Genomic DNA, 26182 nt, shown 5'->3' on the forward strand with positions numbered 1-26182 from the left:
ATAACATTACTAAGTATTTTGGCTATGATTGTACACTAACCAGGGATTAATTGATAGTGTCAACCATTTGAAAATTGAATGGTAAGAAGCCTGACAGACTTTTTTTTCTGGGAAACTGTACACAAACCAATAGGTAAAATATAACCACAGTTTAAATGGTGTTTTTTATATTTAAATGTATTTATTTTATTTTATTTTTTTAAACCATATCTTTGGCCTAATTGTTCAAGGCACCTGAAATTAAATAGCTCTGAGGGGTTTTATGCACTATCACTTTAAAGTATCTGTGTGAGTTTTATTCCACACTGTAGCCTAATTAGATTAAGAAAGTTAAATACAAAACAAATATTGCTACAAGTATTAATAACCCTAGAAACATTTTTTGATTAATCTAGGTTTATTTTCTATGGAACTACTGTCTCCTGACAATTTCCAGCTAAGTTTATTATGTTTGAAAAGCATTTTCATGCAACCAGCTGCAAAAAAAAAAAAAAAAAAAAACGTGTTCCATTGTAAACAGCCTTGTGTAGTGTGATGGATAAGTAAACAAATGTAATGGTGCTATGATAAGGTTTGAATGACTGTTTGAAAGTAATTATCAATAAGTATTGGATAGTTAAGCCTTTTATGAATAACCTTGTATGCTGAGATGAAATATATAAGATGTTTTCACACCTGGGCAATTTCACTAACCTGGAAGCAGACACAGTGGATGTGTCAATGCAGCAATTTCAGAAGTTTATATTTGTATTTAGAGACATAAATCTATATACGTTCCATCACTGTTACTAGCTATTTGTGATTATAGATATAGTGCATGCTGTCATGTCAACAACTAGAGAAGTTCTATACGAGATGTAAGGCATTATTAGTTATATTTTCTCCTGATCATTTGTAGCTGAGATGGATTATATTAGAAATGCTTTCTATTGAAAGATTATGAAAGTATGTTCCTTGCAGCCTGTTGTAAAATGTTACATGTGCAGGTGTCTCTGTAACAAAGCAAGAAAAATATGATTAGTGAGTGAATGGAGTTACTGACTGCTAACAGAGAGAAGCTGAACAATTAATTGAAACTTAATATATGTCAGTGTTGTAGCCCTAAGCTGTTTGGAATGGTTATATATGTCAAGATGAAAGTATTTAAGATGTTTTCATATCTAGGTAATTTAACCATCTTGAAAGCACCTATGATAAATGTCTCAAAACTACCAATTTGAGAAATGTTGCATGTATAGCTGGATTCTTATAAGATTTCACATCTCTGTTCATATAATTAATAAAGTTGTGTGTGTGTGTGTGTTTGATTGTAGATATAGTGAATGTTGTAAACACCAATAACTCAAAATATCCTAGATTAGGTGTTAGATTCATTATGCTCCCAGACCAATTGCTTTCATTATAAATTAACATGACAGTCCATGCCCCACCCTACTGCAGAGGTGTTAAAACTGTCACTGCACTGACAGACCCTTGCAGAATTAATTCCTCTTGGACTAGAAAAGAAATCCCTGAACAAAGGCCTGTAATTTAGCTACTTTTCTGCCTGCAGCTGGATAACTGCTATGCATAGTGTAAAACAAGCTCTGAGCCAAACATAAATGAGAGTGATTAGAGATAGAAAAGAAGTAGTACTTTTACAAACGGTATAGAAGATGACAATGGCTCACACAAATCCAATTATATGTCATTGGCATGATAATTCACAGTTGCTTCCTCTTTAGATATCTTTGCAAAGCTCTATGGAATGACAACTGTATAATGTCTGACTCCCTTATCCTTTTCAATGTTCCTGTTCCTGAAGTCATTCCTAAAAAACAAACATTTTACTACAGTCTATCCAGTCTATAGCAAGGAAAATCATTTCTAAAAATTGGAAATCCCAATCTACTCCTGTCTTTAAAGTTGAGTTTATTCATCTTGTGAAATACATTTGTAAGAACGAGATTGCGAATATAAAAGCAAAGACTAACAACATAACTCTTCATTTAATTGCTTGGACAAAATTGTCTAATCTGTTAGAGAAATATTAAGTGTTCTCCTACGTATATTGCTTTTGTAATTGTTATGGACATTGTATTTAGTTTTTTTTTTATTGTTGTTGCTATGCTGTTAAGTTATTGAGTTATAAAATGAATAAAAACATTCTGAAAAAAAAAAAAGAATTCACAGTTACTTCCTTATGTCTTGCATGAGTCATACAAAGTATTATGGGAAAGAGGAAGGTTGAGGAAGAACAAGATCACATTGATACATCAAGCCCTATTGATAGCCATGTTGTGGAAACAGGATAACATTACAAATAAAGCCCTTAGACTTATTTTGAGGTGTTAAAAAGTCAGAAAACAGAGTTAAAAAGAAAAAAAAAAGATTTTCTAGTTCTAGGGTGGAGTTTTCCTTTAAGATGGTAGTTTTTTTTTTCTTTGACCAATATGGCAATTGAATTTAACTGGTTATTAAGATAAGGTTTCTTTTATAGGAAGATATTTTTTCCTTTAAAGGTACTAATCATGGTGGCTTTCTAGTAGGTATTATGAGTGGCACAATATATATGATGGAATTTGAAGACATTCATATATAGTAGATAAAACTGTGCAAATGGCTTTGCATACAAAGCAAAGGAGTCCTGATTCATAAACAGATCACTGATCAGTAGAGTAGTTACAATTCAAAAGAGTTTTTTGAGACACGTGTAAATACGGAATTCTGTAGGCATAGTCTGTGCTAAAAAGCCTGTTAGACATTCTGCTCTGCAAGGATTCTTGCAAAGTTCAGTAGCTCATAAATCTCTGTACTATGCAAAATCCAAGCATACCAGTGCAGGAAATGTTTAAGTTTACCTCATAATTTAACTGCATGAAACTATGCATTTTAATGGGAGAATAAGAGAAACTTTACCATAATCAAGTTGCTAATCCATGTAAGTAGTAGAGTGGTGTGTGTGTGTGTGTGTGTGTGTGTGTGTGTGTGTGTGTGTGTGTGTGTGTGTGTGTGTGCGTGTGTACGTGTGTGCGTGTGTGTGTGTGTGTGTGTGTTTCTGAGTGCCTGTCTAAATCTGTATGTCCTTCTCTGTGAAGTCAGGGGTAGATGGGTGTTATGATGCAGCTTCATGTTTGTGTAGGGTGTTAGGGTGCTGTGCTGCTCTCCAAAACTGCTCAGATGAGTGATCCAGACATATAAATTGTTTTAAAGGCATCACAGCCATGTATTTTCAGTAAAACACAATCACTTTTATTTGAAACATGCAGTTAGTGCACGATATTAAAGCTATGAAATTTGAACAAGCTGCTTCCTGTACTCCATGGTTTGATTCTTTCAGGCTCCATCTGCCTACTGTGTGACTCGGAATAAGTCACATAAGCAAACAGTACTCCCATGTCATCAATGAATAGGGACACTTCTGTCCAGCGAGTTTATCTAGTTAATGCTTTACAAAAATCTTGTTCTATTTGAGCATGGTGACTTGCACTTCAGAACAGTATGTCTGTGAAATTTGCTTCAGATCTATTTTTGTGCAAGGTCCCATAACTGACCATAGAAAAGATGAAAGATGGACTGATATATACGTGCAGCTGCTTTTGTCACGTGTTTGCTTCACTGAAAGGGGAGCTCATTGCTCTGTTTATTGAATTCACAGTTTGTCACTGGATCACTGACTGACATTTTTTTAATGACTTGATTCATTGAAAACTGGGGAAGGGAAATTTCTCTTTTTTCCCACTGTCATACAATCTTGGAGTTGGTATATTTAATGTAGTGGGGGTGTGGGTCTTGGAGTTGTGTCTGTATGCGAATGATTGTTTTCTTATTTTATTTTAACACTTGTTTACCAGGACGGTCCAGCTGGACAGCTAGTGTCCATTTTCAGCAGAGTCCTGGGGAGAAAAGCTCCAGAAAAAGTTACAGAGTATGAACAATATACATAATAACAATCAAGGTACCAATGTAGAAGGTTAACATGGTAATATTACACAGTTCATACGTCTACTTTAAATTTGTATGGGAAGTACAGTCATGTGTTCTCTCACTTTATAGACATGCAGAATTTTAGTATAGTATAAGCATACAAACAATATTTACAGTATGTACAAAGAGAGAGGTTGTAATACAATATATTGTGTTTGACTAAATCACAGAGGGTGCCCTCTTTCAGAAGGATGGGGAGTTCAAGAAGGACCTTTGCAGATACATAAGTGGTTGTGTATAGGTAGGATTTTAACTGGGCTTTGAAGGCGGTTACACATTTTTGAAGTCTGAGGTCAGGAGGCAGGATATTCCAGATTTTAGCAACTTCATTAGTAAAGAGAGATTTTCCTGAGTTATTTTTACACTGGATATTTTCTATTAGAGCTTTGTTAGTAAATCGCAACTACCAGTTTGAATTGAAGGATTATGATGCCAGATAGGGCAGGGTTTTTTCAGGATAGTATAAGATTTAATGTGCCAGGTTGAATTGGTGGTATCGTAGTAGATTTGGGAATTATAACCAGTGTAGTTTGTTTAGGGATTGGCAGTAGTGGATAGCGTGATCTGGTGTTAGCAGCAAATTGGTGATTTTGTTACAGCATGTGGAGAGTTTATTAAGGTTAGTTTTATTTAGGTTTGTTAATACTGGACATGCATATAGTATAGTTGATAACAGATGGGTTCTGGCTATGGCGATTCTAGCTTCGGACGTTAGGTATCATTTACAGCAATAGAGGGTACATAGCTTTTTGTGGACTTTGGAGACAGTGAGGGATACATGTATATATACACACACACACACACACACATACACAAATAAACACACTTCCAGACATTGACACATAAGCCCCCCCACATCAACTCATCAAGAAACATGCACCTCAACAGTTGATCATGCTCATGGAAACACTCACCCATTCATGTAACCACACACACACAGACACACACACACACACACACACACGCACGCACGCACGCACACACACACACACACACACACACACACACACACACACACACACACACACACACACACAGACACACACACACACGCATACCATACCTCAACCTCTCAGAGCAAGAAATCTGGAGAAAGCCATAAATAAAAGTGGGACAAAGGCCCAAAAATTGGGACAATTTTTAAATATTGCTCTTACAAACTTAAAAAATTGATGGAATAACAGGTTTTGCATTAGCATTAATTTCCTGAAGGGTATGAAGTCTGAAACTCAAATGTCTGTCATTATTTTCTAACTTCACTCTTTAATGATTTGCCACTAATTTGCCAGAAAATCATTTTTATGAAAAATGGAGCAAAAATCTGTACAGTTGAGAGGTATGATACACACAAGCACACACATACACACACACTCCCAGACATTCCCACACAGACACCTACTTCCACACACACACACACACACACACACACACACACACACACACACACACACACACACACACACACACACGTAGACACTTAATTCCCTACCTAACCTTTTATTATCACCATTCAGCAAAGCACACAGTCACACACATACATTCATGCAGCTTCATTCATGCCCTTGTAGACACACGCAATCACTTCTACACACATACACACAGTTACTCCCCCAACATTTTGGATTACTCCCATGGGAGTAAATGGGTAATTGCTGTGTTTTTGTGTTGGTCAGCTTTTCCTTCATAGAGGAAAATTTATTGAGCCTTGCAATTCAGAGAATCAGCTGAGAAAGTAAATTGTGAAGAGCAGACATTTCTGGAGTGAGCACATGGCTAATTAGCATAAGCCTCTCCCCCAGATTGTCACTACTTTAAAGAGCTGCTGTGATTGAGAGGAAGGAAATTGAACATGTTTGTAACTGTTGTTGCTGCAGTTATTTGCCGTATTTCTTTTTTTTACTATTTTCATTAAATGTATCTAAGAAGTTTCCATTTTCAACAGTGGATTTATGTGCTGAAATGAAGCAACAGATTTTTTTTTATCAAGCTGCTCTGGTACATTAATGCCCTATCAGTATTACTTCTAGTTTTGTCCATTTTCTAATTGTAAGTAACTTTACTATGTGACAGCAAAATGTAGCACTACAAATTGCAAACTGAATTTTATTTGAATTAAAAGAAAGCCTCTGTGGACTGTTTCAGTTAGTGTACTTTTTTTATTATCTACCAGATGTTACACACTGCAATAATGAGAGACCTCTTAACCACATAAAACAAATTATAAACCCCAACGGCAATATTATTTTTATAATTAACTTTCCTGTTGTACGAGAAATGATAAGCAAAATATAATTGTTCTCTTTTTAACTGAATCAATATGATAGTTGAAATAGAACTAATACACACACCCACACACACACACACACACACACACACACACACACACACACACACACACACACACACACATATATCTAGATAGATAGCTATAGCTCTAGATAACCAGTTAGATAGATGTAGATTAATCTATCCATATATACAAATACAGATAGATATCTTTATCTATCTATCTATCTATAGATCGATAGGTAGCTATAGATATCTGTATCTCTCTCTCTCTCTCTCTATATATATATATATATATATATATATATATATGATACATGTGCGCATTTTTTGGCTGGCCTGAGATGATGTCCAACATTGTATCCCTGCACTTTACATATCCTATTTGCTGGGATGGACTCCTGCAGTCCCAAAATTCTGAAAAGGATAAAGTAGGTATTAAAAAATGAATGTGTAAGACTTGCCTAACTCCGCCATCCTAGACAAAACTGAACACAGCTAGTCTTTTATACATGGATATTGTTCGCATTCTAAAGAAAGTCATAATAGAGTTACCACATCAGCTGAATTAAACTGAAGGCAGCTGTTACTTTTCTCCACGATGTGTCACAAAGGAGGATTATCTTCCACAACTCAGCTTACATTCTTTGAACTGACTAATAATAAAAATGTTGATAAGGGTTCCTTTGCAAGTGTTTCATTTCTCAGCTCCTTAAAAGCTTTCAGCAAGCTGTATCATGTCACACTCCCTGAAAAGCCATGCAAAGCACAACTGGATCATGATGTTTAAGTTATTATAATTATGGATAAATGCTAGGAAGATTAGAATTAAAACTCCTATAATCCTTCAGCTGAAGTATCTTCAAAATATATCATGGGAGACATTCTGAATACTTGTGTTCTATAATTTCTACACTGTGGTTGTATCTCTTGTTTAAGGTATGTCACTTCAGATTGACAACAGTAATAAAATCAGTGTTAAAAAATTAATTAGATGAAAGGCTTCAAAAAGCACATAATTAGTTCAAGTATATTAACCAGTAATGCCAACTTTAAATTATTTTTTGTATATTTATTGATTTGGCATGCAGGCACATTTGTTGAGGTGCAATGGCAACAGGCCAAGGGCATACATATTGGTAAATACAGTAACAACAAGACACATAATAGTTTAAAAATTCAGAATATCTGCACACTTAGAGCATGACATGTTTAATGGTTTATGTTATAATCGACAGACTACTTAACCAAAGAATCTTAAAACTAAGCTACTCTTTTCTTAATGCTCACACAAAAATGTACCAGATCTGTGCTTCATGAAATTCTCAACCAGACAGCCTCCTTGCCATTCCTGACCTTTTAGCAGATTACATTCTAGAGATGATTGTTTTAAATATTGTATATCTGCAGTCTGAGGAAAACTGCTGCAGATGAAAACATTGTATGATGATAGAAATATATTTACATATCAAATATCGTGAATGCTACAGCTTATGTCTATAATGTTATTGCATGTAAAACCAAATTTATAATTGTTTTATTTCATCGTCATTTTCCACTTCGTGAAAAAGGTCTATCACTCTTTTCACAATAACATTTCTATCTACCTTTGCACTTATCAATTTTATTATGACAATTAATTTTAAGGATTTATGTTATATATGTACCAAGTACCAAATCTTTTTAAAAAATACGGTAATTATACTTTCATTATGTTGCGCTCCATATTTACTTCTATGCTGTACACCATTTCTTTTGCACAATTTGTATGCAAACAGTTTGTGTTTCTGTATTGTACACTCTTAGTTTTTGACATACATCTAGGGTCATGACTGAAAAGAATCTTCAGCCCAGCTTACCAACCCAATTAACTAACAATAAATATAAAAATAAAATGCCATACTACTGACAAATTTCTTTTTAATGCTAAATGCATTTCAAATATTGCACAAACCTATCAAATACACGTCAACAAACAACATGCAATATCAAGTACATGTTGCATTACCTTCCCCAATTCAGCAACCTCCTTAATACAGTGTTGCATGGTCCTCTACCATGAAGATGTGTAGCACTGTGAAGGGCTGGCCCTGCAGCCATGCTGAATGCTAATGATGCATCATTCTGGGAGGAGAGGTCTATGCTAATTAGGCATTTGTTCCCTTCCCAGAACCACTCAGGAAGGCATTTACATGGCTCTTCTTTTGGTAGAGTCTGCTCCTCAAGGATGAAAGCACTTACTGGAGAAGATAGTTAATGACTCTTAGAAGGTGAGTCAGATAGTTAACGAATCTTACAAAAAAGCAACTGTGATGTCATACTCCCTGAAAAGCCATGTAAAGCACAACTGGATCCTGATGTTTAAGCCATCTCCATATATGCTTGGTGACAGAAGAAATTACTCAGCCATGTAGAGTGGAATGACCATCCCCACCAGGTTGTAGTACTGAACATGGCCACGTTCAATGGCCTACCACAAATGTGGTATTGGGATCGGGATAAGGAGGATCAAGTAGATCAACAGTGCCATGACGACATCAACAGCAAAATGGGGATCTGGGAGGGTGAACCACTAGACATGAGGGAATATTTTCAAATGGAAGTGCTTTAACAGTACAAATAGCAGTATTGGAATCTGGATTGGGGATACACTACAGTGATAATTAAAGAATGCAGTGCCTTAATGGTACAGGGAACAAAATGGGGATGGAAGGATCACTAACCACCAGGGATTAGTGGAAGTGGAAGTGTAATACTGGCATAATTCAAATGATATCTGGAAGATTGGATGGGTAACCATAAACTGACCCTGGGAGTTCAACCTGTGTCCCTGTTGAACAGGGGCAATAGGTGCTGATTATGGTAACAAGGGTAAATTTAGCTAGGTTTGCAAGACCCCTTGGGAAATTAGCCTAGTAACTTCTATAATCCTATGAACAGCAGTATGAGAACTGAGGGTGGGGGTACAATAGACCACAATGGGTTACAATTCAAGTGCCATAAGAGCACCAGCAGTAGTACAGGGATCAGGGCTGGGAGGATATACATGGGCCATCGGAGCATAATAGATACAGACTGTGAAGGCACTTCAACTATTACAGAGATGGGGAACAAAAGTGAGGGCAGACAGGTTAGTGTGAGGTACAAGAACTGTGTTGTGTGTTTTGTACACGTGCGTGCATGTGTGTATGTGTGTTTGTGTGTGTTTGTGTAAGTGTGTGTATGTGTGTGTGTGTGTGTGTGTGTGTGTGTGTGTGTGTGTGTGTGTGTGTGTGTGTGTGTGTGTGTGTGTGTGTGTGTGTGTGTGTGTGTGTGTGTGTGTGTGTGTGTGTGGGTGTGTGTGGGTGTGTGTTTGTGAGTCTGTGTGTTTTTCTTGTAAGTGTTCTGTCTGTGGTAAAGTGAGTGGGAGGGGACTGCCACTGCCTACATGAGCATCAGTTTATTACCAATGATATGCAGATCAACAATGATCTGCGCATTGTGGTAGTAAATGTGATTCAGAAACATGCAAATTTACCTGTAATGAAGCCTTACCTCTTCTCTGATAACACATTCCTGAATGATAAAATGGCACATTGTGGGAGAAGGGCCTTTTTACCATGAGTCATACAGCTTATGCTAGGCACTTAAATCTATTCCCAGGTATGTGTTTGTAGGCAAATAAATGCCCACCAGGTACCAAAGAACAAGTAGTGTTGAAAGCAAAAGTCGTCATGCTTTTTGCTCAATTCATACTAAACCTTTTAATGCTCTTCCCATTTAGGTAAAATATTTTTTTCTTTTTCTAATAATCATGCCATCTGCTCCTACTGGCCATCATTTTTGCTGAATGCATAAACTTTCTTTGGGCCAGTGTTCCTGTCATCCTATCTCAGTTTGTCTTTTTTATATCCTTCCCTTCTCACTACTCCTCTTCATATTTAAAATGGCATATCTGCCTATATTGAGATGTAAATACAGCAAATAAAATGTGGGTCTGCCACCATCCACATATATATTGAAGTGTTCCTGCCTAAAATTGATTTAATAACATATTGCAGAAAGGCAACAACAGCATTGTCAAATATACCACAAAAGCTTAAAACAAATTCCACACTGTGCAGATCTGACCCACAAGGAACACCCCCTCCTAATGTAACAAAACAAAATAACCTTTGACTCGTACCTAAATTTCTCGATACTCACAGAAGAAATCATGCAACAGGCTTGGCCACAACAGCTATAGTCTTGCAAAATATCTCTTAACTGGAATAGTGCTTACCAGTTTTTGCTTAATTCTACACAAAACACAGAAATGTTACAAAGATCCATAGCCCCAGAGACAGCCCTACACAGTGCAGAGGACCTACTTTTCCTAGAGAAGACAATCTACCAAAAATAACATGCCTGACCAAACAGCACATCCCCCTTAAAAAGTGCATCTAAACTGTAGTTCATAAGTTCCATCTTGTGGGAGGATAGCTTCAGTGAAGTCACCCCCTGCAGGGAGCACTAGCAACTCTGTTAGCGCAATCAAAATTAGAGTAGGCTGCATACTTTAAGAATAGCTTACAATATCTTTGCTACACAAAATATTGTTACCACTGTTGTAAGAATATAACCATTACTGTTTCTGCCAAACAGCCTAGGTCACTGCTGAAAACAATCCTCGGACTAGGTTACTTACCAGCTAACAAACTAATAAAGTCATGACTGGAGAATCAGATTCTTCTTGAGCCTGGAATCAGGGAGATCTGACAGAGAAGTGATTAAAAAGAACTGGAATGCTCTGCATGCTGTAGAGGAATTAAAGGATGTAATTCATGATACCCCCCTTTTTTTCCTTTAAGAATAATTGCTCTTTAAAGAAACAACTATGCTACAAATCTAATAAATGTACTGTAATGTTATTCAATAGGACAGGAACTTATCCATGTAGAAACTGCTCTGCATGTACGCATATTTATACAGGTAATCACTTTGAACATCCCTCTAGATGAAGTTTAAGATTGATTTTAAATATTATGCTGATTGCAGAACTGGGAACGTGGTTTATTTTTGTTTCTGCAAAGTTTGTTTTGCATTCTATATAGCAAAAACTAACTGAATGTTGAAGGATAGAATCCTTGAACATCACAGGGACGTGCATAACAGCAAAGAAACTAGTGCACTTGCACAGCATGTTTTGAGAGAAGGGTTAGACCATGAGTTCCATTTTTTTGTCATTGAGCATATAGGTTTAAATAACAGAGGTGGAGATTTTTGTAATAAAACTGAAGAAATTGAACAAAAATGGATTATACGTTTACAGGTTGATAAGACCCCTGGTCTAAGTAGTAAATTTTCATTAAAACCTTTTCTAAAATCTAGATGTTTGAAACATTAGGATTCTGATGTGTGGATTCCCACAGACATAATTGTGTATATATGTACACTGGAGGTCTCTGTGGCTTTTATTCTTAATTGCTTTTATTGTTTTAATCATGCTAGCTTGATTGTGCTATATATAAAGGGTATGCTTTCTGTTAGAACTGAAGTCTGATGAAGCGGTTATGCTGAACTGTGAAAGTGCTTACTTTTGGTCCTTTTAACAATAAATATACATTTTATTTACCTGCCATGAGTGACCGAGGTTTCTATTTTTGATTATTCTTATTATTTTTTTACCTTTATTGGTCACTTTCCTTGTGGGAGACTGCTTTTATTTCTTAGATCTGACAGTTCTACTGTATCATGATTTTATAACAAGACCTGAATTTCTATAGCGGGAATGAATAGCTAAGGGTCTAAGTTGCAAAGTCACAAAGTGGTACACTGTGTTATCACAACTCTCCAAAGCCTTGGTTTCTGACTGCCATCTGTATGCAGTGGTGTCTGCAAGGTATGATGGAGTGAGTATACAGGACAGACATAAGTTTGAGGATGCTTTTCCAAAGACTGTAACCACTTAATTGAGGGATTGTAAAGGCTGTTGACATTTTTAGGGATTGCAAGGGAAGAATTAGGGTGTTTCCAGAATGCATGGACAGTATCCTTGATAACTGGCTTCAAAGGTGTATGACTCAGTGATCTACTGTTTTCCATAGGTTCATAGGTGTGTACTAGATGAATGGCCCTGGAACCTTTACAAGCCTAGCCCATATAACTGCCCTGACATCATGCCACCTGACGTTAGTTCCCAGTGCCTCTATCAAGCAGAGCCACTGGAGTTAGCCCCGGGATGAACTTTCTATTTCGCATCCACTCATCAAGATTTCTTTTGAGAAGGCCAGTGAGGTGCTCTGCTTGACATGTATGGAAGTCTATACCAGAGCATGTGCAGTCTCCGGGTTATGAACCTGTCCCTCCAGCATGTTCTGTTTATTGTGGTAATGAGGTTGAGGTCTCTAGAGTGTGTGGTGCAGAGGGATTGGGGTTTATTTAGATGTAGCATTTCTATCAGAGCTGGGTCAGACATGGCTTTGTAAGTCAAGCAAAGATCGCCTCTTAGTAGATGATATGAGACAGAGAATAGCTGGAGTTTTTTGAGTCTGTCCATGTAGGACATGTGTTTAAGGCCTAGTATCATCTTCATAAGGTACTTTTGTGGCCTTTCCAGTTATTGCATGTGTCTAGTGAGGTACATGCCAAATGGGGCATTATACTCTATGATTGGCCTAATGAGGGAAGAGTAGAGAGAGATGATGATCTCTTTCTTCCTGGATACAAAACCCTTGGTAATGAGATGTGCCACATAGAAGGACTTTCTGACCACAGTGGCAATGTGGTAATCAAAGGAGAAGTTGCTGGCAACCTATGTTCCCAGATCTCTTATAATGCCTTCAGTGTTCAGTGGGCTCCCATCGATGTGGTAATTAGTGGAAACTGAGTTTTTCCCAAAGGGGATGAAGATGCATTGTTTGGCATTAAGCTTAAGGCCATGATTTCAACACCAGTCATTGGTCTCAATAAGGCCTTTTTGTTGGATATCTACATCACTTGGGGAGTTAATAATGGCTACTAGCTTGCAGTCATTTGTGAACTTGGTCAGCAAGAGTCCCTCTGTGTTGGCCTGAACTTCTGAGAAGTAGATGCCAGACAGGAGAAGACTCAGGACCAATCCCTGTGGGACTCCACTTGTGACTGGTCAGCAGTCTGACTTGGAGTCCGCTACTTTCACACCGTGGGTTCTATCTGTGAGCCAATTTTCAACCCATGTAGTGACATAGGGGTTGATGCCTAGTTTGGTGAGTTTACCAATAATTCCAGAGTAGGGAATGGTATCAAAGGCCTTGGCCAGATCAAGGTAGGCTGTATGAACTGCCTTGCCCTCATCCACAGCTTTGGTGACTGATTCAAAGAAGTCAACCAGGTTGAGCAGGCATGATCTACCTTTCACAAAACTAAATTGTGTGAGATTTAGAGTTTGGAGATTCCCTATATCCTTGTTAATTAGGTCCATGATGATGTACTTTATAGCCTTACATATCAGACTCATCAGGCTAATGGGGCAATAATTCCCAGGGTCTGTAGTTGCTCCTCCTTTATAGAGAGGGATGACTGTAGCAGTGCACCATTTGGTAGGGACAAAGCCTGAGGTGAGACTGTGATTGAACAGGGCACACAGATGCAGTGCCAGTTCACTTTGTAGTTCATGTAGAATACATCCAGGGATATTGTCAGGTTCTATGGAAGCTGTATTCTTGGCCTTGGACAATGCATCTTTAACCTGTGCTGCAGTAATGCTGGGTGCATGGCATTCCTCCAGTATTGTGATTGGTCCTTTGGAGGGAGAGAGGGGTAAAGTTGGTATTGAATTTGTTGGCCAGTATGTTGGCAATATCTGTTAGCTCGGTATAGGAGGTACCATTGTGCAGTAACTCAAAGCAAACCTGGGCATTGCTGTGGAGATTCTTGATATAACTATAGAAGGCTTTGTGGTTGTTTCTAGTGTCTGTCGCAATTCTGCCTTCATAGCTGGCTTTAGAGGTTTTGATGAGGGATCTCAACTTTTTGTTGAGGCTAATAAGGGAGTTTTTACAGTCTTGGGACTTTACTTTTTTCTGCAACAGTTTCTTCCTCTGTTGCAGAGTTTATTAATTGCAGGGGACCACCAGATTGGCTTCCTTTTTTTTGGAGGAGAGTATCTTGGTTCTGTTGGGCATGGCTAGTTCCATGCATTTATGTACAGTGCATTGGTGTATGATTCGGCAGTCATGCATCTATTTTCCATTGACAAGGGTGCCATGAAGTTAGCCACCTCTGTTTTAGGAGCCCAAAGTCAGATTTGGAGAAATTTTTCATAGTGGTTACCTTTGTGGAGGTGTAGGTGAGATGTGAATTTCCATGGTGGTTAGTTTGTGGTTGGATGTAACCAGGGAAGAATTGACTACTGGTGTATAGCAATGGTTGCCCATGTTAGTAATAACCAGGTCAAGGATGTTGCTTCCTCTAGTTGGGGTAAGAATGAGCTGGTCCAGGGCATTGGAATTGATGAATTCCAGGAAGTGTTGGGCCAGTGTACCGGTGCATGAGTAGTTTTCCCAGTTGATGGGGAAGTAGTTGAAGTCACCTAGTATGAGAGTGTTGGATTGGATCCTAATAGTTTCCAGGGTGCTTAGGAACGTGGAATGAAACTCTTGCAACATGGTTTGGGACTTATTGCAGGCTATGACCTGAATCAACGTCTTACCCAATGTTAGTTGTACCTGAAGTATTTCAGATGTGTTATGCTGGGCTACTAGTCTGGAGTTGTGCATATCCTTTATGAATATGGAGACACCACCACTTATGGAGCTTCGGTCCATGTTGTGGTCTATACCATGTAGATGAGCTATGTTTCCTGTGGTTTGTACTGTGTTGTGGTGGTCAAGTGCATTTCTGTCTTGGAGTTCTCTGCTGTTTGGGTAGATTTCTACTGAGAGCCTCCACGAAGGCAGGTGTGTGGTTTGTGTTTTTATGTGAGAGCTGTGATGGTGGGTGTTCTGGAGGGCTATGTGTTGCATGTTGTGTGGTGCAGGCGTTGACCCTCTCCTCTTGACCAGCCATTCCGGTCTTGGCTTGAGAGTGCATGGCTTCCCCTTTGGATATATAAGTGGATCTCTCACATGTCTGAGTGCTGGGAGGTAAGAATGCCCAAGTTCACCAGGTTAATAGGAGAAAGCACAGGGAACTGACCTTTAGACATGCCAGGAGGTATGGTCATTATTACTAAGCACTGGAGCTGTTTTGTTATATATTCCTTTTACAGGAAAAATGTCATTCAAGGTGTCTGAGTATGTACAGAGCACTGCCAAACACTTGATGGGAAACTAATACATAGACCCTGAAAATTTAAGGATGAAGTATTTAGGCAGATATTCTAAAGTTAGAAAGAAATCAAGCAGTACTTTCTGAAAAATAAAGAATTGTTTTTCAAGAATGATGAAAGGAAGGGAGACGCATGAATGGCTATTGTCTGGCTACTACTAATGCTGGTCTAAGCACAGCTTCACTCTTTTGTGATACGATACTCCTGTGCTTCTTCTCTCACCAGAAGTAAATTTTTAGCACCAATCCCTAGAAGAGAAGCAGGCCACGGCCTGTTTGGTGATCCACAGTCTTGTGCCAGAAGATGCAAGGGTCTGCAGGCTTGTAGCCTTTTTCTGGTAGATGCCTCGAATAGCAACCAGGCCAAGCAGGTACGTTAAACACAGACACTCACTCTCCAACCAGAAAGAGTCAGGAATCAATGCATTCTGCTCCTGCTCTCACCAGAATCAGAATATAAGCACACATTCCAAGCTGTCACCTATAAAACAGTTATTAAGCTTTCTGGTGATCAGCAGTCTCCAGGAAGTAATGTAACTGCACTCCTTCTCTCACCAGGAGAAAACAGAAGCACTAATCCCAAAATGACTATTGAGAGGCAGAATGCGGGCTGTCCAATAACTGGTGGTCTTGCAATAGATGTTTAAATGTAAGATAAAAAATTGTTTATCCTAAACACTGCAGTGTGCACTAGAGGAGTTAGATGTGAAAATAGGTAACAAGTTTTCCTGTCTAAAATGTTACGTTTTAGTGGAGAGTCACTATTTGTAAAACAGCAAGATAGATTGAAAGGGGGTGGTCACTTTTGTATTATGGTACTATGGACTACAGTAGGATGGCCAATAAATGTAAATAGTTGAAGGTGAATGATTTCACAAAATGATAATTTTGTGCTTACTCACACCAGCTAATAAAAGCAGAGAGGAAATGAGATATACGGTCAAATTAACATAAGGTGCAGGCAACTAAAAAGACAGTGATGTTTAAGAACACAACAGTAACTGGGTGGGAGAGTGGGAAAATTTCTGTCTGACTCACAAGAGACAAAGCTGTGGTCTCTTTTCAAGTTTTAATATGCAGTTAAAAGCAGAATATAAGTAAAACATGGTGTAAAGAAAACAAATCACAGTATACAAAATAGAAAAAGGCAATAAAGTAATACAAAATACAACAAATAAACAGCAAACTAACATTTCCCTCACAGCAAACTATAGCAGAGTCTGGGTGAGCCTTTCCAGTAAAAGTGGCTGAAGAGACATATTTAAATATTTCTAGGGAGGTGCCTAACTCCAGTCCATATAGGACCTCGAAAGTTTCAAGGTCACATTAATTCAAGGATCATTTTGGGAGAGTTAGAGAAGAGAGGAAGGCCCAATGTCCTCATCTGTGTATGAAACAGTGGTCTTCAGGTCTTCAGCCAACTCATGTAAGTGTGAGAGGCAGTTGCATGATATAACTCACCTCATCTGTGAGTGTGAAGTCATGCATGATGTCATACACAAGTACCATAGTAATAACTCAGGCTTGGCCCCAAGTGAAATGAGGCAAGCAAGTAAGTACATGCATGCCACATAAAACGTGTAAGGAAGAGAAATCTGTACTAAGCACAACAGTGGCATCATGTAATATTCCCTAAATGTGTGATCTCACCTGCAGGATGTCCATACCTCTCAACTGTACAGATTGTCACAGAATGTCCAGATTTTGGCCTCATATTTTTTTTATTTTTCATAAAATTGTAGTTTTCTGGCAAATATATGGTAAATCATTAAAGACTGAAGTTAGAAAATAATGATAGGTATTTGCGTTTCAGACTTCATATCCTTCAGAAAATTCATGTTAATGCAATACCTGTTATTTTGTAAGTTTGTATGAGCAATATTTAAAAACTGTCCGTATTTTAAGCCTCTGTCCCACTTTTATTTATGGCTTTGTCCAGATTTCTTGCTTTGAGAGGTTGAGAGGTATGAGGATGTCTTCACCGTGAATTATGATCCCTAGTGCTGGATGACCCATAGCATTCTCTACCAGGACCAAAAGACCAGAGGGGGAAGACTCAGTCCACAATATCCCTAAGGCATAGTCAGTGACTTCAGAAACCTCTCCCTCTGTCCACACAGCTTAGCTTTGAGTGCCAGCTGATTAACCAGATAGCACCCAAAAGTAGACAACTCCAGGATACAAGTTATGTATCCACATTTCTGGGCTCATAACTTTTCATTGTGACTAAGGACTGGCACAAATAGCAGCTTACCCTTATAAAGCATGAGCCTCACAATGTGCACGAACTGGAAGGGCATTTTACTTGTGGAATTATATTGAGGACGATTTCACTCAGGTCTACATTCAAATCATGGCTTCTCCTCCAGTAATATAGTGGGATTGCATAGAAGACTATCCCACTGATCTCTGAATGACAAGCTCTGAACCACAGCCATACTTTTGGTGGCAAGACAAGCTAGGATTTTGGCTTTGGCTACAGTGAAGTGGAAGGGTCAAATGCTTGCACTTCTGGCTGTGCTTGATGTTGTGGTCCTCCACAGGAATAGCAGAAAAGAACTGTAAAGGTCAGGGACTGCACATCATGAAATAGTAACAGAGTGGCACCACGGCATGCTTTAGGACTGGGCAGGTATACATTAAGCACAGATGTTAGAAAAAAAATGATGCTAGTTAATGGAGAAGAGGTAGAATTTAACCACAGGACACATCTAAGAGGGTCCAGAGTGCGACATCTACAGCTTTTCAGTTTTGGGTGAACTGCTTCTTATAGAATTCCAAATATGGCAGCAGATCCATAATTCTTGATGGCATTGGGTAAAAAGAATATGGGCATACAGTATGAACACAGTCTTAATTGAAAAGCAATATCAAGCTATAACGATAAAGGAGAAGAACATACTACACACGAACAAACACACACACACACACACACACACACACACACACACACACACACACACACACACACACACACACACACACACACACACACACACACACAAACACACATAAGCAACTCATGAACCTGGGTCTAAGTTCCAGACTCCTTTCTCCAGGAGGGCTGTACCAGTCAGTCCTGGAGTCAATTTGTCAATACTCATCCAGTCATCTAGTTTATGTTTAAAGGAAGATAGTCAGTTGCACTACTTAACATGCAGGAGAAGTTTACTCCAGAGGTAGTACAATTGTAAGAACGTACCATAACAGCACGTGTACTATTGATCATGTTTGCAGTATTCCAATACTTGTGGGTTTATCCTGCCTAGGGTAACTTGACATCTGTCCAGTGTTCCACAGCAAAAAAAAAAAAACATCATGATGCACAGTATGTTCAGTGCGTGACCTAATCTTTTGGGCAAGGGGGTACATAACCAGACATATGGGCGTGGCATCCTTAGACCTTCTGGCCCCAACAGGAACCTGGAGGACACCTGATACTACTAAGTAAGAAAAAAAATATCAGCCTGAAGGGGGGGAACTGCCCACCTCAGTCAACATAATATAGAAATATCAAAAAGATGGGGAAAAGTGGGAAAAAGGGAAAAATACTGCAACAGTGATCAGGAGGACATATAAGTTTATGGTAAGTTCTTACACAACTTTATTATGTCCTTTCTTAGATCACTGTGGCAGCACTACAGTGCTTGTGGGTGATTCACTACGCAAACCAAAATTGATAGTGGTAAGATTGGAGATAGGAATGCTATCTACCAGTCCTAAAAGAACAGATGTAGCGAAGGTGGTCCTAGTTCTGGAAAATGCATCTCATGTGTAGTGAAAGTGTGCTCTGAAGTCTGGATGGCAGCCTCAAGGATACATGAAGATCAATATCTTTAAAGAAGGGACTAAAAGAGGAGGCTGCTCTACTGGAGTAACCCTTCAGTCTAGATACCAGGGTCTTAAAGTGAAAGGTGTAACAGAAGGAGATGGATTTGAAAATCTAACTGTAGATAGTTTGTTTGAAAACAGGGTTTCCCAACTGACTCTCCTGAAAGGAAACACAGAATTGGAAAGTCTTTCTGAATTGTTCTGTTTTGTCTAGTTAGAATCTAAGCTGCCTGTGTACATCCAGAAAGTGGAGGAGTCTCTCACCTCTATTTTGTGGGTTAGGGAAAAAGGTAGGTAAATGAATCAGTTGAGTCAATGACAGCTCATTTACCACTTTGGGTCATCCATTAACTTATTCACTCCAATGGAGCTCAGGAAGTTTGTACTGTAACTTCCAATGGGCAGAGCCTACACCTTTTGACAGAATCAAATTATGCCCTCATATTTCAAACAAACGTTCATATCTCTGGAACCATATGAGTTATTAAAGAAGTATAAATGGCAAACCCATCAGCACAAACTGTTTTTATAGTGGTAGTATTCTTTATGTTCTAGGTCTTACACTGAATTTTATAAGTCACAGTAAACACAGTAAACTGTGGTGGTGGTGCTGGGGTAGCATTGTCGCCTCACAGTAAGACGTTGTCCTGTTCGATTCTCAGCTAGAGTGTCTTGTGGAGACATACGTGAATGGGTGTACCTTTGTTGAAGGTTGTGCGTCAGGGCCGGCAACTTGGCACGTAAAAATCTGCCAATCATTAGTGGGCCGGAGTTCCGCTGTGGCGACCCCTAACCGAGAAAAGCCGAAAGACACAGCAGTAAATACAGTAACTATTACATTTGTAATATTTTGTAAATAACTTACAATATCTCAGAAAGCACTTAAGTTACAGACATACTGTCAGCAGCATTTTATTCTTCTAGCTGAGCACTTTCATATGAGGCTAAGGAGTTCTGTCTGTGTTACTTGTTTGTTTAGCTACTTAAAAATGTGAAAATTGTTATCTATATAAAGTAATAAGATAAAAACAACAGTTAATATCTCTTTACCTGCATTAGACAGCGGCCAAATATTAACACAGTTGAGTTTGCCACTGACTAAGCTTTAAGATGAAATCTTTTAAAACCTTGTACATAGCATGATTTTGGAATTATTGGTGCAAATATGAACAAGCAGTATTTGACGCCTAGAGGTGTCAGTAGGCGATAACTGCAGATGCGGCTGGAGGTGTCACTGGGATATAATGAGTTAAGGAAATTCTTTCCATATAGCTTCATAGGTAAGTACTAGGCTAGTTGCCCTTGCGGGACATATTAAGCCCAGCCATTTTCCCTTTTAGTGCTCAAACTAACCTATCCTATTTGGTTAGAGATCGGTCTTACCCACCCCATGGTGGATAGTTATATATTACCCCTAATGAGAATAACTGGGATCATACCATAGGTAATTTGAGGGAACCTCTGCTTGGAATAAAGCATTTTAGGGTTCCCTCTGTCCATTAATAGTACAGGGGGCAGTCCAGGGGTAAATTTTCTGTTTCTTATCTGTAGATCATTACATCCAAATCTCTGTCCTCAGAAACGCTCTATTCCTAACTTTATGTAATGACATAATCACCCTCCTTTGTAAATATATGTCTCAAATTAAACAAGCTTATGGTGTATTGAATCACATAGGTTAACAGATTGCTGCTGGGTAACAGATCTGTTAACTTTTTTGAATCCTAGCCACTGAAGTATCACTGGTACACCAAACTAGTTACTCCCACTGTTCATAAGGGGTGAGGAGGGCAAGGCTTGGGGTTAATATGCAACTGTTTTCCATTTGTCCGAGCTACAGTTGAAGATGGTGATAGAAATGCTTTGCTTTACAGAAATGGGGAATTAGTCTCATTTGCTATGCCAGGAAGTCCTGTTTATGTTGCAGTATTAATGTAGGTCCTGCAACCTTGCATTTGTTTTGTGTTAGTCTTCTGCATATGCAGTAGATCAGGCAGGATTGTGTGATTTAGAGTTCTGTTGACTAGACATAGGCTGTGACTTAGGAGACTGTAGATGACAGAGAAGGAACACAGGACATTTAGATGCTCTTATTAATGGTTCATGTGCAAGATTTTCTGATGAAGAACCACTTGGTTCTTTCAAGTTGTGTTAGTTGTATATACCAAAGGGTATTTATCATATGGAAGATAAGGTATGGTGGGGTTGTCATCAGTGCTTGTAGCTCAGAAATCTTTCTAGCAGAGGTAAGAATGACCAGTAGGACCATTTTTCAGATGCAGAACTTTAGTGAAACTGAAGCTGCTGATTTAAGGGGGGGGGGGTCAGAACAAAATTCAGATCCCAGGGAGGTGGTATAGAATTCCTTGTTGTATTCATGTGAAGGATGGCTTTTAGAAAGTGTTTGACCTCAATTCTAAACAGCTTAAGTGAAATTAAAGGCAGCCAAGCAGAAATGGTAGACAAGTGGGTCTTGAGGGAAGAATAGGCCAGACTACTTTTTTGAGTAGCTCACACATGTATGACAAGATAGTAAGTATACACACCCAGTAAGGGTCCTCATTCTTTCGTGACATCATGTTGAACATTTTTCCACTAGGAGATTTATGATTTTCTAGTGGTAGGTTTTCTCTGGTCTTGAGGCATGTCCTCAGAAAATTGGTGTCTGAAGGAAATTCAAATTTTATCACCCAGAAAATTAGGCTGAGAGCCTGCAGGTTGAAGATAATCAGAAAGCACTTGCTTTGTGCTAGTAAGTCCATTTTGTGGGGTAACAAGAAATGATTGCCTCTGGCCAGATGAAGTAGAAGGAGAAACTGATACTGCTGGACCAAAAGGGAGTCACTAGTAAAATTTTGGGATTGTCCTACTGGATCTTCAGGACAAACTTTGGGATCAGAGGAAAGGGGAGAGTGTAAAGGAACTTCTCCCCTGCTCCCATTTGAAAGACATGGCATCTGTCATCCAAGCCTAGTGAAAACGGGTCGTGAAGCAGAACAGTCTAAGTTGGTTGTTCTGGTTGAAGGTAAAAAGATCTATCTGAGGTGTGACCCCACTTATGAACAATGTCCAGAAAGACTTCTATGTGTAACATCCATTTGTGAGGGTCTTCTCAGGAACTTCTGAAAGTGTCCACAAGGACATTGCTTTCCAAAGGTATATAAACTGTCTGTAGGTACAAGTTTCATTTCTGGCTATGTCCTGTGCTATCTCAGCTAGCCTGCACAGCTGGTAGGACATGGTGCTCACCATTTGTTGATGTATCACATGACAGAAGCGTTGTCTGTGAATACCTTCAGGGACCCTGGACGCCAAAGTTGAGACATAACCTATATGGTTTGGAAAAGGGCTTTCATCTCCTTTACATTGATATGTTCCTTCATCTCTCAGAACTTTTGTGAAGCCAGCCCATACACCCCAAGCCAGGTTGGATGAGTCTGTATGGAGGTCCTGGATGGGTGTGCATGGGAGAAAGGGAACTCCTGTACTGAGCCAAATCAGAGGCATCCAACATTGCGCTCCTTCTTCAGAAAGGGCAATAGAGGAATCTGGAAGTTCAGAGCATAACAGTGTTGAGACCAAAGGGACTTCAAGGATCACTTGATCTTCCTCATGTGTAATCTGGCTTAAGGAGCCATCAGAATTGTGGCTGCCATGTACCCTATGTGTCTTGAAACCTCTCCTTCTGAGGTGATAGGTAGGGGGACCAGGGTCTGGAAGCAACTGGTCATAGAAAGAACTCCTGAGGAAGGAAGGCTGTCATTGACAGGGTGTTCAGTCTGCAACCTAGGAATATTATATCTTGGGACATTTTCAGGGAAGACTTCCTGAGCATGAGGGTAAATTCTAATCTTCCCAGAAAAGACATGGTAAATTTGAAATATAATCATAGGATTTTCTTGGATGAAGCTTAAATGAGAAATTTATGCAGGTAAAGGAAAATTTGAATTCCCTTGATGCTGTAAAAGGTAACAACCATAGGTAGAAACTTGATGAAGACTCTGAGAACCGTAGGCAATGAAAAGATGAAAGCAGAGAACAGAAAGTGTGAAAAAGAAAATGAAAAGCTGAGAAATGTCCTGTAGGCAGGATGTATAGGGATGTGTAGATATGCGGCCTTCCGATCTAGGGTGACTAGGAAAGCCTGAGGAAGGATTAAGGGAAGTACAGTCTGCAAAGAGATTATCTTGAAAGATGGAACTTCTAAAAAGGTGTTGAGGTATGACAAATCCAAAATGGGCCTCCATGTTCCCTCTTTCTTGTGTACCAGACACAGTCTTGAGTAAAAAACATTTTCCCTGGCCCCAAAGAGCAACTGGTCCTATAGTTCACTATGAGATAAGGTCTTGAACCAAAGAAGGGATGAGATTGATTTGCAGGGGGGGGAATCTCCATTCAGAGAAGGAAACTCTACCCAAGACGCTTTCTAACCGTTTTGCATGATTTCTCTGTAGTAATGCATTTCTCTTCTAGAGAGGGCATGTTGAATCTTTGGAACAGAGGGATCTGTGGACGAAGGTGGAAGAGAGGAGGCAAAAATTAGTCAGTACCATTTTTTTCTGAAAAAGAGACTTTTACATGCTTGGAATGTCTCTGTGATTTGTCCTGATATCTTTTCTTTGTTTGTTTTTTACCCTTTTGTTGAGTTTTTGTTCCCTACAGACAAATGTAGTAGGTTTGGAGTGGATAGTTCCTTTGGTATCTAGGGAGTGAAGTGAGAAAAAGCTGCTTGAAATCCTGAGTAACTATGCCTTTTTCTTGCAGGATTTGGAAAAGTTCAGTAACACAAGAACCAAACAAGAGGTCCCTTAGAAGAGGGGAGACCAAGAGCCTGGCCTTGACATCTTCAGGAAGGACTGTAGGTGAAGAAATATAAAGCCACAAATGGCCAATCTGGTGGTCACAGCCCTAGGGGAAGCCTGTGTAGCATCATAGCTGCATTTAATAGAGTGTCTGGCTACTTGGGTGGCATTGTTGAGCATTGCCATAACCTAGGATTTAAGTTCAAAATCCTCAAGCTCAGCCAAAGTCTTATTTATGTTTCCCAGAATGGTTAATAAAAACTTAGTAATTTGTGTTTCGTACTTTAGGGCCCTAAATGCCACAGTACAGACGTATAAACATTTTTTATCACACCTGCCCATGCCCCTACTGTCTGTACCAAATGGCAAGCACACTGGAAGCAGGGATGAACTTGGACATGTTATCTGTACAGAGAAAGAGACAAAGGTGTGGAGTCTGCTATAGGTGTTTGTACAGGAATTTCATCTCTTTAGAGACCTTGTAAAACCTGTCTGGATTCTTAGGTGCTGGTGGCTGTGAGTCTGAGTTAGTATATGTGGAAGCAGAGGCATCCAAGAGGGTGACAAGGAGATTCTTGTAAGGGATCTGCCTTCCACAGTCCACTTCCCTCTCCTAGCTGACATGATCACATTTTTAAGAAAAAGGGTAGAAAAAAGAAGGTCGACCAAGGGGCCACTTATCTGACCAAACCTTGGCAGTGGTAGTGGCGATACTCAGAATGATGTTAGCAAAGCTTCTGCATTCAGATTGGTGGCAAGGTAGTCTGGAGATCATATGCCTGCAGGCTTAGATTACATGCCAGACATATAGCATATCATGAGGGATTTTGGCTTTAGTATACCAGCCAGACATCAGTTAACCCTTGGCAGGATAACCCCATAAGTATGAGAACAAAGTAATCTAAGGAAGGGCATCTGGAAGTTTAAGTTGTAACCCTGTCCCTCCACATTGGTTTATTTATATTTTGGTGAAGATTTAAATCCCATTTTTTGTATTGGTGGAGATACTGACCTTGTGGAGAAACAGGAGGTCCAAGACAATCATGTCTCTAGTGCTGTGGAAAAGGAGACATTAATTTCCCCTCAAACGTATGTATGGCACTGAATAAATGTATAAAGCTTCCACCCCATTTGGTAGCTCAGGGACTTTAGGGCTGTGATCTTTTTGAATAGAAACCTTTGGGGGTCTTTCTAATTGTTTGATGTGTTTAGTGAGATTTATTCCAAAGGGGGTGTTGTACTTGATAAATGTCCTGATCAATGTAGAGTTTAAGGGAGTCATTACCTCTTTAGACCTTCCTAATATTCCTTTAGAAATTAGCTGGCTAAATAAAAGGATTTCCTAACAAATTTTGTCATATAATAGTCAAAAGAAAAGGAGCTTCCAACACGTGTAGATATATCCCTGACTAAGTTTTCATTTTGTAGTGGTATGTGGTCTACACAGTATAATGAGGGGAGGTGTCCGTGAAAAGAGATGGCACTGCACTTTTTTAGCATTTAAGTTGAGCACACTTTTAGTGCACCAAGAGTTTAGTATGGAGAGTTCATTCTGGAGGGTTTAGGTGTGATTGGTTGACAAAAACAAACCATAGATTGCAGTTGTCTACAAACTTTGTTAGCCAGAGGTCTTGGCTCTCTGCTTGGACATCTAAAAAGTAAATGCCAAAAATGAGAGGTCCCAACATCAAGCCCCAAGGGACTACCACTGGTCAGTTTCATACTTTCTGATGAGGTACCTACAAGTCACACAATGTAGGCTGTCTTTCAGCCAGATTGCTATCCATCTTACCACTTATGGGTCACTTTTTAAAGCGTTTAGCTTTCATATGATTCCAGCACAGTGAACAGTGTTGAACGCCTTGGCCAGGTCAAATTAACCACATGTACTGCATGCCCACCATCTAAAGGCTCTTTAATCTTTATGAAAAAGTTTACCAGATACAATAGACAGGATCTACCTCTTACAAAAACAAACTATTGGGGTCAAGTCTAACAGGACTATCAATATCACAGTCTATGAACCTTGC

Source organism: Protopterus annectens, chromosome 2.part1 (assembly GCF_019279795.1).
Source record: "Protopterus annectens isolate FY-2018-M chromosome 2.part1, PAN1.0, whole genome shotgun sequence".
Lineage (NCBI taxonomy): Eukaryota > Metazoa > Chordata > Ceratodontiformes > Protopteridae > Protopterus > Protopterus annectens.